The following is a 15,407-nucleotide window of genomic DNA, read 5'->3' as shown; positions in this document are numbered from 1 at the left end:
AGTACCATTATTCTCTGTGTTAACATACTACTTCCAATTAGCTGTACCTTTACATTAAGTTTAGCTACGAGACATTTACTTGCATGCTTCTAAATATACTGTTGGGTTATTTCATTTTATAATCCATGCTGCCTGGAAACTACAGAGCCAGAAGTTTGTTTTTTTCCCTGTAAAGAAGAGTTTCATTTTAAGAATATATGACCAAGAAGAATAAAGCTGAGAAGAAGAAATTTCAGGAAACAGGTATAAAATGAACTCAGCGATCCTCTCTCAACTCTCCATTGCTTCTATTGAGACGATCTTCTCAAAGCCGCTTTGCAGGCTAAGTTGGCCATATGTCCACACTGCCTAGGCTGCAGCAAGGCACCAGCCTCTGTTCAACAAGCAGTAACGCTTTGAAAAACGCTTCCAGTAACGCTGGAAGGCTTTTGATGCACTTTCCAGTTGGCACTCTCATGTAGTTTGGATGCATCTTCTGGACGCAAGCCACCTGAAGCACCACTAGTCAATGTACACCTGGAGAAGAGGCATAGCCCAAAACACTGTAGTCAACATGGCCAGGTCAGCACGATGCTATAGCCAGTGTGACCCAGAAAACTAGATGCCACGATGCCTCACCGTAACCAGTCATGACGTCATCTCAACACGGGCACCAAGCAAGGAGGTTGCTGGTCAGGTAACTGCCACTGGGCTTCACAAGACTAAACTAACACCTGGGTCTTGACTGCTTACAAGTTCGGGACAGACAAAAGCCCTAAAACACGCAGACTTGATCAGTGACACTAGCATAAATGGAATGCTTATGGCAGTCATCCCAGGAAAATGCTAAGTGCCACACAAATGGACACTATCCTCCAGTAGATGCTACACAACAGGGAACCCGTGGACAAGCCCAGCCCAGCCAAGGATGGCCTTCTGTCAGAAAGCGACTGTTAGTTTCATCGCTGAGTCGAGGACAAGCCAGAGGGCTGTAGTTTCACACACCTGCACGCTCCAATGCTGACATTGAACAGGCGCGTGCCGAGCAAGGAAGGCCACAGGGTAATGTGAGTTTGGTGCAGACAGAGGATGATGACCACAACCCTCTCCTCCTGGACTGGGCAGCTCATCCCAGACCTGGCACTACTCCAGACTTTCTGCCAGCTCATTTAGCCCACAGCCCAGTCCTGCAAATCCAGTCCTGCCAAGGGATGCTGGTGTCACTCTGCCAGAAACAGCCTGAGGTGACAGGCCTTGGTTCAGTAAGAATCACAAAAAAACAAAACCCAAAAACAATTTTTAAAAATATCACACAAAATCTCACAATGCAACAACATAAAACTGGCACAGAAGCTAGACCCCTGCATGTGAACCAGCTGGTTATCCAGGAGCACGAGGAGGTCACCGCAGGTCACCTCAGCTCTCTACCTGCAGCTCTGGCTGTCCCTCACAAAACAGCTGAACCCCTCCTGCCTTTCCTGTCCTGCTAGTAACATCCCACTGAAAAATAATCCCTCCGTGGTCACCAGAGAACAGCCAAGGAGGACACGGGGCAGAGCCACTTACAAAGGTAACAGTGAGGTGGCCCTGGGGTCCGCATGGTTACAGAGAAGTCAAGTATGGCACAAATGCTCTCCAAGACTAGGCAGACCGTAGTCAGGTGCTGTGGAATAGCAAGGATCCCTCGCAGCACTCAGCCTTTCTGTACTGGGGATGTCGAACAGCATGAACATGGGTGCAGTTGTCTAGCCAGAGCTACAGCCATGGGGACTGACTTACTCTAAAAATTGCACATACTTGGCCCTCAAAAGCCAGCATTTTGTCTCAGAGTTCAACAAAGCCAGTGTTTAGCTCAATGTGGTCACATAGCAAACCTGTTCCTTTCACCTCCTCTCCAGAAAAGATCTCCTGTTCAGAAACAAAAAAACAAACCACAGATGGTCGCTGTTCATGCTACCCATCTGAAATTTTGAGTCAAGTTAGCTTTTGGTGCTTTGTTTCTATCACCAGAGTCCTTGAAATTCCCACAGAAGTATGAAGGCACTCAGAAGAGAACAGAGAACTGGTTGGTCGATTACCTTGCTCTCCATCTGAATTGCACTCCATTAGCTAATGCCATTCAGCTTGTGACATCTTAGTTGCCTTAGGCATATACTGGTACAGCCCTGCTAAAGGCAGGTACTCTGATAAAACTGCACGGATAAAACTGGCAGAGAATCTGGTCTCACATCTGAGGCCATGCCTGGGCCAACAAAACCAAACAAAACCAGAGAATTTTAGAAGCCAGCTACTGAAAGTATTTAACAGCTAGTTCCCAAGAAAGTGTCTGTGGACAGAGGAGTGTCATTAAGATGACTTCACCTTTGACAAGACAAAGGAAAAGTATAATCACATTTTGCACATCAACAGACACAGAAATTCAGCAATTGAAAGATTAATAAGAGAACAGGCTTATTTGCTTTCCTATCGCTTTGTCTTATCTCAGGGCTGGAGGAAATACACTGGAAAATTTCTCATGTAGTATTTTAGGCCAAGTTCTCTGTTGACATCAACATTAGTAGAGAGTACTGGTTAAAAATAGATGCCACCTTAGTCTAGTATCTCTGCAAAGATCAATATTTAAGCAGCATTTTTTAAGACCTAGAGAAAGCTCAGCAGGACCCCCAGAAATGCTTCTGCAGAAGCAACAAGCAGCAACCTCTGCGACCAGGCTTCGATTCAAAACAGATCAAAGCATTTGGCTGACCCTGGAAATGAACTAATGCTTGCTAAGGCTACAGATAATCTCACTAAGACCATTACCCAACTCACAATGAACTGATAAAAAAGTTTTCACTGCTTCTCTATGGAAGTTGTCTCTGTCATTTGCACCTCCCCTCCCTTCTTAGAGGAAACTTGTTCAGACAAAATTAAATTACATTTGCAGACCTGTATTAGTATCTTGTCACATGAGTTTCCTCTTTCCTAGCATCTGAGCTGTGAACTCAGTGCCACTTTTTTTCGAGGACTGGGAGATGAAGCTTGCCTTTTAATAAACTTCTCTATGGAACACTCAACTCACAAAACACTCCGTTTACAGAGGAAAAAAGTTAAAATGTTATCCTGGTTTGTCTCAAACACAGATGGGGAAATGCTCCAGAGAAAAATCCCAGCTGTCAATCTGCACTGCAGACCTCTACTTCATACTGATGTTGGAGGGAGTTCCACCCAGCAGATGCGTGCAGACAACGCAACAAAAATCTGCAATGCAGACAACAGATCCGCAATGCAGATCAGATGCTAGGATTTTACTCACAGGGTGATAATTCAGCTTCGCTGTTCCCACTACAGAATCACAGAAATGCTGAGGCTGGAGGGGGCCTCTCGAGATCATCTCGTCCAACCCCCTTGCTCAAAGCAGCGTCAGCTACAGCAGGTTGCCCAGGACTCCGTCTCATCATGTTCTGAATATCTCCAAGGATGGAGATTCCACAACTTCTCTGGACAACCTCTGCCAGTGTCTGGCTACCCCTCACAGTAAAAAAAAAAACCAAAACAACAACAAAAAAATCCAACCCAATAACCACTTAAGAAAAAAAAAAGAGCTGCTTCTTATGTTTGAATGGTATTTCCTGAATTTCCATTTTTGCCCTCTGCCTCTTGTCCTGTCACTGGGCACTATGGCAAAGAGCCTGTCCCCATCTTGTGTGCTCCCTTCCGTCAGGTATTTACATTGATAAGCTTCCCCCAAGCCTTCTTGCCTCCAGGCTGAGCAGTCCCAGCTCTCCTGGCCTCCTGCTGCATGTCAGATGCTCCAGTCTCTTCATGATCCTTTGCTGGACTCTTTCCAGTATGTTCCTGTCTCTCTTGCACTGCGGAATCCAGAACTGGACCCAGCACTCCACACGTGGCCTCACCAGTGCTGAGCAGAGCAGAAGATGGACCTGCTGGTGACGCTCTTCCTAATGCCACCCAGGATGCTGTTGGCCACCGCCTTTGCTGCAAGGTCACATTGCCGGCTCATGGTCTAAGTTGTTGTCCACCAGGACCCCAAGCTTCTTCTCAGCAAAGCTGCTTTCCAGTCAGTCAGCCCCCAGCACATACTGGGGCATGGGGTTTTTCCCTGCCGCGGAGCAGGACTTTGTGCCTCCCCTTGCTGAACTGCATAAGGTTCCTCTCAGCCCAGTTCTCCAGCCTGTGGAGGTCCCTCTGGATGGCAACACACCCACCAGGTCTACCAAACACACCCCCTCTTTTGCGCTATGCCCCATCATCCAGGTCATTAATGTTAAACAGTACAAACCACAGTTGCACAGGCTATAACACAGCCATGCTGGGGCACGGGCGACCAGGGCGGAAACTGATCTGTGTAAAATAGATTGAATCAATTTCTGCTATTATAAAATTTTCACTCATTATTGTACTGCTGCTTCAAAAAGAATGACATCTAGAAGATGACAAATCTGAGTTTAACCTCAATTCAGAAAAAAATGAAATGAGTTTGGAAAAAAGAGAGTAATACGGTTGATATTCTGCTGCAACACAAAACTAAGGAGCCTGTATTCTGTTGATACCAAACAGCAGTTTTTGTAAGAAATTAAGACAGTTTTGCTAGCAGAAGAGCTGATGTATCAGGATAACACAATTATTTATATTATATAACAAATTATAAAGCAGAAAAGCACTAAGCACTTTTGGGTTTTTTCTGAGAACGAATGCAATGAACAAACACGCAAAGCCCAATTAAAGGCCATACTCATTCCAAGTCTGCGAGCTTCCCGGAGTTTTTGTGAAAGCCAGTGGGCATTCCACAGACGGGAATTTGCTGTATCTAGCCCAGGCCACTTTGACTAACACATCATTCAACAGCATCGCTCATGATTCAGCAAAAACACTCTGACAACTTTAGCAGACTTCCAACATTAATCAACAAAGAGGCACGTTTCAGTGCATGAGCACTGCTTTGAAATACCAAGCCACACACTCACCTGCAGTAAATCAGTATAACTCCACAGAAGTCAACTGAGTTTTATGCCAATTTACACCAATTTTGGCCCACCCCACTTACACTACTACACTCTCTCATTCTTTTACTCAAGTACTGCACACCCTGCAGGTAATTATATTAGAAGCAACTTTAAAACTCTTTAGGAAGCGAAGAAACTCTCACAAGGAGGTACAGTGCCAGAAGAGGAATCCAACTTTCTCAACATCTTCAGAATGAATCTGAGTATTACTTTATTATGAGTAATACTGCTTGGAATTAGGGCAGACTTAACTGTAACTGCTACAAGCAGCCGGAAGGATAACAAGCATCTTTTTGATTCAGGAGCAGATACTATTGGTGACAATTACATGACAAAAATCAGTCCTGAGGTTCCAAGTACTGGAAAGAGAAATGTTACCTTCTTCTTAGAAACTCCAACTACAGATGCTCACACGGATCTAAATGCTGCTTGTGCACATCATTTAAGAGGAAGCAAAAGAAGCTTCTGAGAGTTTTCCTTTGCACAGGAAATGCTCTTCAGTAGCTCTCATTTAAAAGAAACACAACTTCAGGTCTAGCCCTTTCTCAGCTGAGCTGAGAGAAAATTTGCTCTGACAAGGAACTGCAAGAGCTCACATGAAAGAAGAGAGAGATCAAAGCTACATACGTAACAGAAGGAAGCCCTGGGCACAAATGGGGACCCAAAGCCCCCATTCCTGGGTCAATTGCCACACCTCAGAATAAAGGCCTTTCCACCAAAAGAAGATACAAGATTGCTCTTTGCCAGAGTACTGGTGCTGCACTGACAGCAAATTTAAACTACAGGTCTGGTTTCAAAACAACCGGAGTCAATTTATAAAGTTTAGATCCATTTTTAAAGTTCACGTGGAAACCAGCTAACACATGATAGCTTTAGCAGTCTCGCTGTGAACACTTCAGTAGATTCAGATCCAAAAATCATTACAACTACAAAGAATTGTCCCAATCTGCAAACTACAGGCCCAGCGGCTCTGACATCAGCATGTGCTGAGTACTCAGATGGATAGTGTGATAATTTCCAAATTAGACCCTTCTATTACATAAAAGAGTTTCTAGAAATTGCCAGTTGGCAGCCTAGCAGGCAAAAACCAGATAAAGAACAGCCACTAGCAAGTTAGGTGGGTAAGGGGTGTTGACAGTTCACGGCAGCTTACCTACACCTTGCTATCTATCTGCAAAGGCACTGATAGGCTGGGCTTTAGAATTGCTGGCAAAAGAATCTCCAGCAAAATACAGCAGTTACAAAAAATCATTCTGCATGGGGAGGCAAACCAGACAAAACCTTCACCAGAAAGCACAGGGTCAAAAGAGAGATACACAGAGCAGGAAGTGCAAACAGGGGACTCCAAGCAACCCATAGCTGGTAGTCATAGCATTCCTGGGGGAATCAACAATTCAATCCATTGGATGCATGACACCTGCAACAGGTATGGGGATTTCCAATGTGTCCCAGGTAAATGTTTAGAACAGATTCTCTCTTGGGTTTCATCAAAAAAACAAATCTCAATTTGATCTTTCAATGCATAAATGGCTAGTGTTTTCCCAAGATGGAACACAGGTTTCTCTCCAGATCTGATTGTCATACTCAATTAACTGGAGCTAAGTATCCCTTTTTCCTCCTCCTTCAAAGCTCTTCACACAAAGAAGAAACGCAGGACCTTAGCAAAGATTAAGCTCTTATCCATCAGCCTTAAGATTATTTTGGGTCATTGCATGATTGCTACTGTTGTTGTTCCCTTCAAATTATTCCTGAACTCTTACTTGCAGGTTTTGTGGTCTCAAAGCCAAACCAAATCTGTCCTTGATTGGATTGGATCTGGAGAATGTTTTACCACATCCTTTAGGAAAGCATCACAGTACAACGTACCACGTAACTTCATTGCCATCAGCCAGCCATTTAAAAGCAGATGAAACTGTATAGGAATTTCCTTTGGAGTGCCTTCTTAACGCTTCTTGCTTATGCAAATTAAAGAACTCAAAGCTTCAGCAATTCATCAAAGACACTTAGCTCAGCTCATCACACTCTCTCTGACTGCCAAGACTAAGAAAGCCACTATCCCCTTTTCTCATTGGGAATCAAATATACACCATGACAGCCTTAATTCAATAACAGGATGAGCCACAGGACATGCACAGACTGCCAGAACAAGAGCCCGCATTCCCCTCCTCCCAAGTGCCCTTCAAGGGCAAGCAGGCTGGAGGAATAGGCCAGGTGGCCACCAGCCCCTTTCCAGTGCCATTCTGCCTGAAAACCCAGCTGCTCCTCCCCGTTAGGTGACACGCCAGGACAATCAGTTCACATCAGGAAACCCTCGACCTCTGCATGTGCACAGAAAGACCACGCTGGGTGTCACCACATGCCAAGAGGCCAGGGCGTCATGGCATAGAATTCACTTCATCTACCCAAATAAGATATGTGGTCCACTCCACCAGGGTGATTAGACACGATTTATAGCATAACAGTAGTGACAAGAGTACCTTTCATTAGCAGCACTTCGAGTACTCAAAGCTGCAGCACAAGCTGTGACACTTGTGCTTCTTAGGCACTTGTGCTTTACAGCTTTCCTACCTTCCCCACAGCAACACATTCTCTGATCTGCTGTGTCTCCTGCTGCTCTGCTCTCCTTGGGCTTTTCCTCCAAATAGCGCCCTGCCTGCTTGTGTGGTCACATATGGCTCCTCGTTCACAGCTACAGATGTGCTGATTACATAGAGACAATGTTAGCACTGCTCAACCAGACAGCAACTCTGGGAAGGCAGCTTCTCTCTCTCCTATCCATTCCTTCACTGGGACCCTTTCTTATCCTACCAGCAGTTTTCACAAAGCAGAGAGGAACCAAATACCTGTCCTGGTTTCAGCTGGGATAGAGTTAACTGTCTTCCTAGTAGCTGGTACAGTGCTATGTTGCGAGTTCAATATGCAAAGAACCTTGATAACACTGATGTTTGCAGTTGTTGCTAAGTAGTGTTTACACTAAAGTCAAGGATTTTTCAGCTTCTCATGCCCAGCCAGTGAGAAAGCTGGAGGGGCACAAGAACTTGGCACAGGACACAGCCAGGGCACCTGACCCAAACCGGCCAACAGGGTATTCCATACCATGTGACGTCCCATCTAGTATAGGAACTGGGGAGTTGGAGGCGGGGGAACCGCTGCTCGGGGACTAGCTGGCTGTCGATCAGCGAGTGGTGAGCAATTGCACTGCACATCATTTGTACATTCCAATCCTTTTATTATTGCTGTTGTCATTTTATTAGTGTTATCCTTATCATTATTAGTCTCTTCCTTTCTGTTCTATTAAACCGTTCTTATCTCAACCCACGAGTTTCACTACTTTTCCCAGTTTTCTCCCCCATCCCACTGGGTGGAGGGGGAGTGAGTGAGCAGCTGTGTGGTGCTTAGTTGCTGCCTGGGGTTAAACCACAACAATACCTTTGAGATGCCTACCATTTTGTTAAGCTACTGATCAAGTTCAGCTATGCTTAAGAACTTAACGGGAAGGCTGACTGAGAGATATACAGCAATTTCCTTTGGAAAAGGATAGCCAGTTTTCCTTAGGAAACCAGGCTAAAAATTATGTCAACAGGAATTGCAAGGCATCCCAGTTTGATATTAGTATCTAGAGGCTTTTAATCGCTCATGGTGGAGACAACTAAATAGTGCATTATTAAACACTTCCTCATCACAATAAAGGCTATCCTTAAGTTGGTGTCTTTTCCTATATACAACTCCCTGCCCGTATACAGTTTCTTCTGAAAACCTGCAAGGAAGACTGGGCTAGCAACTTCGGTATAAGCCAAGCGACTAAGCACAGACCCGGGAACAGACTTGTATGCCCACAGGAGCGCCGCAAGGACGTTTGAGACTCACGTGGTTGGAGAGGTATACCACCATCTGGATTTAAAAATATGATTGTCCTCTGTGCGTGGTGGAGGTACCGTAGTCCATGTCAAGGACTGGGAGTGATCTGCATGCTTACAAAGACAGACCTGGAAGCCTTGCACAGCTGCAAAACAAACGCTCAGAGTTTATTATGGTACCAGATTCACGTGACGTACGTCAGGCAGAGAAGGGTGGTCAACGACAGGCATTGGGCAGTCCTCAAAGCAGGACTTCTTTACTACCAGGACTTTCTTTAGCCATGGAGCTTCAGCTCAAACTCTCATCCCCATCTTGGAAGTGGATTTCTTCCCTGCCTTTCAAAGGCACAGCTCTGTTAGGACACCCACAGTCCATCTGAATTTCTCAACTTGGGTCTTTTCATGTGTCCGATATTTACAGGGACAGAATCTCTGGCTTTGCTTGTCATCAGTAATACATCTATCCTCTGAAGAACAAGAAGACTGGGACACCAAAAAAAACCCCAACCCAAAAGGCAGAGAAGTCCATTTCTCTTTCAACTGCCTGAAAAAACACCTTCCTCCTGGACCCCTGTGGATATACGCAAAGAGAGAGAGAATGCAGCCTTTGAACAGTAACTGGGATAAATCTCTTTCTCCTCTGATCATTCCCCCTCTGACTCATAAATCTCAATCTACCAGGAAAATAGTGCACAGCTCTCACAAAGCATTACTTGCACCTAGAAGGGAGGCACAATTAAAAGAAGAGACAAGAGAGACAAATGATACGGGAGCCATTTCCTTAATGAACAGAACACTTTTCCCTTCTTATTCGTCATAATGACTACCAATAAAGAACAGGAAGAAGCAACAGGTTTGAATACAACACCGATGAATTTAAGTTTAATCCAAGTAAAGTGCCTTATAACAAGTCTGGATTGAAAAAAGATGCTGAGAAGGGCGGTTTTCAGAGAGACTGCTTACATTTTAATGTTTAGCGAGACCTGAATCTGCAGTAGATGGGTACAAAAAACAAGGAGAAAATGTCTTTTTTTTTAATTTTAACAAGTTAGGGCAAGTGAGATTCATCTCTCATTTTTGTGTGTTCTTTAAAAAAATAAGAAGAAAATCCAAATAAAAAAGGCAGTAAACAAATACTGAGACCCGGGAGGGAAGGCGGGCTTTATTCTACCCCACGACTAGCCCTCAACTCCTGTTCTTCTGCGGTCATGGTCACAGCTCTCCCGCATAGCATCACCTCCCTCTCTGATTTTCAGACCTCACATACTAGCTTAGGTAGCTACAGCCAAGCTTCGGTGCTGCCCAGAGAGTGTCAAAACGTGAGAGGTGCTAAAGGAGTCCTGTAGGTCCCTCTCCACCAGGTCACTAGAGATGGGCTCTTGCTAGGACTCAGGCAAAGTAGGGGGAAGGCTGGCTCATACCCCTTATTCCCACTGATGCCACCTTGACCCACATGACTGAGCCTCGTGGGCTGACTCCCAGCACGCGGTGCTGTGACTGAAGTTTTCGCACTTGGAGCACTGCAGCATCCTCTCTATCCTGTCGATCAAATGGCCAGTAGCTGGCATGAGCAACAGTTTACATCACTCACAACTGAACCTGAAAGACAGGAAGATTAGCTGCCAGGGCTATTTAAGACTCCCAAAGCAGAACAGAAGCAGATAAGGAAAGCAAAGCAAACCGTCCTTGGAAAGATAAAGAACTTTGCAGCTGACACAGGAAAAGCAGCTATTAAGGTAAGCAGGGGTGTTACCAGTCTCAAGCTAAAAGTATTTTGAAAGGTGACAGCAATTAAGAACCCATGCAAGCCTTGAGCTTAAAAACACTCTGACCTTGAAGGAACTCAATCTGCCTTTCTGGTTCCCAGGACATATGGCCTCAGTGACAGATGATCTATATCACTTCCTAGTTCAGTATAGCTACACAGGTATCCCATAAGGCTTGTCTGGTTCAGGACAGAGGGTCTTTGCCTCACCTGCTGACTGTTCAGCTGCCTGCTACCCTGACTCGTCACTTTGGAATCACTGCTGCCCCAAGCCCCCACGTGCTAGATGGAGCCAGCTGGACTACTCCACGATTCCGGACCAACTTCAGCTGTCACACAGGCCCTGGACCAGGATGGCAGGTTGCACTGAACATTTTGTCTCAGACGAGCATCTCCACTCCTCCCTGGATGTCACCGTCACCTTGTACCATGGGATCTCTCCTGCCACAAGAGCCAGCACAGCCATTACATCCCATAAGCACCACCACAGTCATACACCCCAATCCAGTGCCCCAGGTCTTCGGACTCAAAAGAACAACCCGTCTCTCCCGTACATCAAAACCAAACAAGTCTAGCAGAAATGATGACATCTTGGACACGTCGAGTTTTCCGCTGAAACAGTGCCACCCTGGTGACTTGGTTCACTCCAGGCAGCAGTCTGGGGACAAACGCAGCAGTTTCTCTCCTATCCTCCAATAGAAAGCACTTCCACAAACTTCTAGGTGGTACTGGGAGAACAGCACCCAAACTGTCTCCCGTTTCTCTGCTCCCCCTGCTGGGTGCCAGCCCAGCATTATCAAAATGCCTGCTTGGGTAGCGCTGCCAGGCAGCAGCACACGGAAGCTAAAGCAGCCTGTAAAGTTACTACACAGTCTCCCAAAGAGCTCAGTAATTACCACCGTTAATTCTTACCAAGACCAATAGCACCACTACTCTTTAGAGGGACCAAGCAGATCAAAAAGCAGATCCGGGAAGAGAGTTTCCGAGTTACAGGCTTCAGTGTCAGCAACCGCTGACATCTCCAGCCAACAGCCAGATCACGCAGCCCTCCCAAGGCTGTACGCCCACCACCTAATATTCCACACTGGCATCAGCCCACAGCCACTGCCAACGACTGTACGTACACGGATGCTGATCCACGCACAGCTATTCAAAAACAAAGGAATCACAGCCCCTGTAATTGTGAACTTGCATATTGGTGCAAAGAAAGACAGTGGATATATCGGGTTTGTTGCATAAAGTGTGGGCCAAGAAGCTAATCACTTCTATGTGTCTCATGATACTTTTTTTCCCTTGTCAAAAGGGGATAATCCACCATTCTCCATATTCCACTGTATTTTCAAATGCAATTCAAGTTGGGGCCTCCCCTATCTTTATTAGGCAAACAGACTAAATGCCAGGGAGAATGGATTTTAAATCTACATTTTAAGCACTGGAGTAGTAGAACTAGTCAAGACACAAAATTACTTACAACTGCTTGCTCACTGCAATATAGAGAGAGGTATAGAGAGGGGGTTGGTTTCATTTGGGTTTTGCTTTACATCTTAAAGACGGATTATTACCGCAGGAAAAGTACAACCGAAATGATTGAAGTAGTCACATTCCTCCTTCCATGTTTAAATGCGTTTCAAGCTCAGATCTGGAAGCGGAACAAAAGCACACATAGATCTCCTCCGAATTTTCCAAGCTACAGAACAATAAGTCCCACACAGTAGAAAACAAGATCTAATACAAGAGGTGGCAGCTGGGATTTCATGCTGCTTATATGTATTCACATAAAAAGAGATGCAATCACAAGCAAGCGTCACTCCTTTGACACTGGACAGGCATTCTCTCTCTAGCTGTGCATGGAAGGGATAGTTTTGCCATACACTGCTCCAACAGCAGTCAATCAGAACTAGTAAGGGAGTCGCTGCATTTTACAGTTCGTAGCAGTCACATTCTTCAAAAGCAAGGCCTGGTTTTTCTCTCTGTAAAATCAGTTCATGCAAGCCCAACGTGGCCCCACGCACCCCCTGAGATTCAGCCAACAGATTCCCAATTAAGACATGCTGAACTGGACAACTTGGAAAGCACATTTCAGTACCCAAAAGGCAACAGGGTAGCAAGATCTTCCACTAGCGTCTAGTAAACAAGAAACAAGGAAAGCCCATGCTTGCCAGGCAATCACTTACCCTCAGACACACCAGGCAAACTCTGTCACGGAAGCACTTGCACCACCCACAGAAGACCTTGAGGAATCAAACATGCAGCCCATCATACAAAAGATGCTACTGCCTCCTAAGCCCCAGTTTGCACCATAATACCAACAAGATCCCAAACTCAGTAAAAACACCACGGTGTTTTTATTTTCTCGTGTCTTTAGACAGTGATTGCAACATACCCTCTTCTCTTCCACTCCCCTGCACAGCTCAAGCGCACACGGGGCTTCCTTTCTTTATGAAACTAGACAATTAAAATCTACTTTGTAACAACAATTTGTTTGGATTCCCATCTATAAAAGCCTCCAAAAATGCCACACTGTACAGTAATTCCTCTACCGGTGAAATACAAAGGTTCGGTAATGTTTATAAAGACATTTAAACGGCATGAGCAAAACTATTTTGCTTCATTACATTTTCCAACCCTTCATGCTATGTACAAGCTCACTGCTTCCAAGAGTCACCCTTACTCACATGATCAAATCATGCCACTTGAAACGCTCCGACATTATTTTGCCATATAAAAAGGTTGAAATTATCGTGACGACAGCAACCTAAGGATTGCAGGTACCCAGAATCTGGTATGAGAAGTGAAAGCTGAAAAAGAGTTAGAGCTCTTGAAATTACACATTTTAAATACCAGAGACACAAAGTGTTTAAAAGCCATTCAATACCACGCCTCACCAGAAAACCATAAAACCATCAAAGGTTCTGAAACACTTGTCCTGAATCATTTCAATGGAAATATTAAAGGATGAAAACGCCCCAGGGAATTACAGGATTCATTTATATAGACTGACAAACTCACTTTGTGGTAACGTGTTTTTAAATGTCAAGCAGTATAAACAAGGTATCTGAAATTACCACCTAATACAACGACTTGAACTTCAGCGCCTTCAAAATCACACTTAGACGAAGACTGAAATCAGTTTGACAGACTGAGGTATAATCAAAATCACTGTAGTCAAGAGAAATTTATCCAAAGCAAAAACCATTTCATGCTTGCACACATGTGTGTTTACTATAAAAGTAGAGCATAGGTTTTCAACAGCGACCAAAAAAAGGCTCGAAAAACACTTGGAAAAAATAAATTCTGCCACTCACTCCGCTTTTGCTGGGCACGCCGATTTTCACATTTTGGTCAAAGATCACTCGGCTTCTCCAGTTTACCTCACTTTGAGAAAATCATTTTCAGAAGACATGCCTCCAAGAAACATCGGACAACTGCACGTCCACATGATTAAATAAGAGGTAGGATCTGTCACGCACTTTACAACAGCAGCGACTGCTTGCTTGCAAGCCCCTGGCCAGAATCCTTCTCCTTGGCAAAACAAATTTTAACGCTAGACAGTTCTCAAGACATCACATCAACAGGAAAAGGATTAGCTCTCCCTCGCATCAATAAAGCGCATCATCTGACCTAAAGTGCAAGTCTTCATCACTAAACCACTTTCAGAAGAAACAGTGCCAACCTTCAAAGACATCTTCCTAGAATGAGCTGTCTTTCCTGACCATTTTGACTACTTACAGACTTTATATCTGTCTAGTTCTTCACCTTTTAGGAAGGCTAAGGAGGTCGGAGAAGTAAAGGACAAGTCCAGCCAGTATTATTCATGGACCTCTTTTTTCACTCTTGTTAAGTACAGATACGCAGCACTGCAGAATCCTTCGGGACTGATTTCGCCCACCAAACCCACGCTGCAGACTTAATCTTAAAAGCATATCCTCTCGAGGATAAACAAAGTAAGCTCATATCCGCCAGACCTGAAAGATGGTTTCACCAATGCCTCAGGACTGTCCACTGCTGGTAGTTCATCCGCTGAGCTTTCTTCAGGAGGTCTAGGGTCACTGATGATGCTCGGCTTTGGCCTTTCCTTGAGGTTGCCGGTCAGCCCACCGATAACGGTGTTCCACAAGCAGTTCTGTCATTTAGACCCTGCAAAACCAGACAGTCAGCAAAACACATTGCTAGGCCTACTGTCCAGCCTCTCAGCAGTCTGCAAAACAAAAATGCTCTCTGAACTTTTCACCTTTGCATCACCACCAGTTTGGGATTAAGCCTGAAAACCCAAAAGAAAGCTCCAAGTGGAAATAAGCACTACCTTTCAGCTCATTCCAAGCCCAAGACCACAATGCTTCCCATAAAAAGATTTGGTTACAGAACAGGGAGTTTTCACATCTCACTAAAAACCATCCTCTCCACGTTTACTTAGAGCTTAGCATGTAGTGGCGTGGCTGTATTTCAAGCCAAAGAACGAACCACAAAACAAAGTACCAAATCCATACAATATTAATCGTTGAGTTTCTCAGTGCTTAAATTACAGACTTGAGAGATCACTGAAGGACTCGCATCCAAAAAACATACTTCTTTTCTGCTGAAATGTCAACTTTTCCCAGCAGACGTTCAAATGCCAAAATATTTCTAGGGATGGTCTTTGTACATTTCTTTCCAAGAGTCGCCAGGCGCCTCTTGCATGTCATTCAGAGAACCCATCCTCATCTGCAAGTCTAGCTCCACTGACAAAGTACAATTAGCACCCTTCAGTCAGATCTCCTCCCCCCCCACCGCTCAAGAACAGAATACCTGCCTTACAGCTCA

Source organism: Accipiter gentilis, unplaced genomic scaffold (genome assembly GCF_929443795.1).
Source record: "Accipiter gentilis unplaced genomic scaffold, bAccGen1.1, whole genome shotgun sequence".
NCBI lineage: Eukaryota > Metazoa > Chordata > Aves > Accipitriformes > Accipitridae > Astur > Astur gentilis.
This window is presented reverse-complemented; position numbering follows the sequence as displayed.